The following is a 2,337-nucleotide window of genomic DNA, read 5'->3' on the forward strand; positions in this document are numbered from 1 at the left end:
TTTCTGGCGTTGAACGCCAGAACCATGTTTGTTCTGGGCGTTCAGCGCCAGCTTTTCTCCAGGGTGCAATTCTGGCGTTCAGCACCCAGATGCTGCCCATTTTGGGCGTTTAGCGCCCAGATACTGCCCATTTTGGGCGTTTAGCGCCAGAACCATGCTTTGTTCTGGCGTTGAACGCCAGACAGGTGCTTCCTCCAGGGTGTGATTTTTCTTCCGCTGTTTTTGATTCTGTTTCTAAATTTTTTGTTTATCTTGTGACTTCACATGATCATGAACCTAAGAAAACATGAAAAACAAAAATAAAATTAGATAAATAAACATTGGGTTGCCTCCCAACAAGCGCTTCTTTAATGTCAATAGCTTGACAGTTGGCTCTCATGGAGCCTCACAGATGTGCAGAGCTTTGTTGAGACCTCCCAACACCAAACTTAGAGTTTGGATATGGGGGTTTGACACCAAACTTAGAGTTTGGTTGTGGCCTCCCAACAACAAACTTAGAGTTTGACTGTGGGGGCTTTGGTTGACTCTGCTTTGAGAGAAGATTTTTCTGCTTCCTCTCCATGGATGCAGAGAGAGATCCTTGAGTTGTAAACACAAGGTTGTCCTTATTTAATTGAAGGATCAATTCTCCTCTGTCCACATCAATCACAGCTCTTGCTGTAGCTAGGAAAGGCCTTCCTAGGATGATGGATTCATCCTCTTCCTTTCCAATGTCTAGGACTATGAGATCAGCAAGGATGTAAAGGCCTTCAACCTTTACTAACACGTCCTCTACTTGTCCATAAGCCTGTTTTCTTGAATTGTCTGCCATCTCTAATGAGATTTTAGCAGCTTGCACCCCATAGATTCCCAGTTTCTCTATTACAGAGAGGGGCATGAGGTTTATTCCTGAACCAAGGTCACACAGAGCCTTAAAGATCATGGTGCCTATGGTACAAGGTATTAAGAACTTTCCAGGATCCTGTTTCTTCTGAGGCAATGTCAGTTGATCCAGATCACTTAGTTCATTAGTGAACAAGGGAGGTTCATCTTCCCAGGTTTCAATACCAAATAATTTGGCATTCAATTTCATGATTGCACCAAGGAACTTGGCAGCTTGCTCTTCAGTAACATCCTCATTCTCTTTAGAAGAGGAATACTCATCAGAGCTCATGAATGGCATAAGGAGGTTTAATGAAATCTCTATGGTCTCTAGATGAGTCTCAGATTTCTTTGGTTCCTCAAAGGGAAGCTCCTTATTGATCACTGGACGTCCCAGGAGGTCTTCCTCCTTGGGATTCACGTCCTCTCCTTCCTTCACAGGTTCGGCCATGGTAATTAATTCAATCTTGGCTAAGAAAGTAGTGACCAACTTATCCCAAGAGTTCAGACTATCCTTAGGTTGAGAATCCAACCAGATTCTAGCTCTGTCTCTTACAGCAAATGGGAAAAGCATGAGCCTGTAGACTTCAGAATCTACTCCATTAGTCTTAACAGTATCACAGATCTGCAAGAATTCAGTTAAGAACTGAAAAGGATCTTTAGATGGAAGTCCATGAAACTTGCAGTTCTGCTGCATCAGAGAAACTAGCTGAGGTTTCAGCTCAAAATTGTTTGCTCCAATGGTAGGAATGGAGATACTTCTTCCATGTAAATTGGAATTAGGTGCAGTAAAGTCAACAAGCATTCTCCTTGCATTATTGTTGTTGGGTTCGGCTGCCATCTCCTTTACTTGTTCGAAATTTTCAATAAGGTTGTCTCTGGATTATTGTAATTTAGCTTCTCTTAGTTTTCTCTTCAGAGTCCTTTCAGGTTCTGGATCAGCTTCAATAAGAATGCCTTTTTCTTTGTCCCTGCTCATAAGAAAGAGAAGAGAAAAAGAAAAGAAGAGGAATCCTCTATGTCACAGTAAAGAGGTTCCTTATTGTTAGTAGAAGAAGAAAAGGAATAGGAGTGAAGAAGAATAAAGAATCCAAATACAAAGGTGATGATAGGAGCAGAGATGTGAGATGAAGAGAAGTGTTAGTAGATGAATAAATAAATAGAAGGGGATGAGAGGAGGAGAGAATTTTCGAAAATAATTTTTGAAAAAGAGTTAGTGATTTTCGAAAATAGTTTTTGAAAAAGGTTGGTAGTTTTTCGAAAATTCAAATAAAAAATAAAATAATTAGTCTAATTAAAAAGAAATTTTGAAAAAGAGGGAAGATTTTTTCTCTTGAAAATTGGATGTAGCCGGTTGAGACAAAAATTCAAACAGTTAGTGTGTTAGTCAAAGACTTAAAGAAAAAGTGCTTGATCTAGATCACCACTTCACTTAATCATTGTCAATCTATTTCAATCCCCGGCAACGGCGCCAAA

The sequence above is a fragment of the Arachis ipaensis genome, chromosome B05, assembly GCF_000816755.2.
Source record: "Arachis ipaensis cultivar K30076 chromosome B05, Araip1.1, whole genome shotgun sequence".
Lineage (NCBI taxonomy): Eukaryota > Viridiplantae > Streptophyta > Magnoliopsida > Fabales > Fabaceae > Arachis > Arachis ipaensis.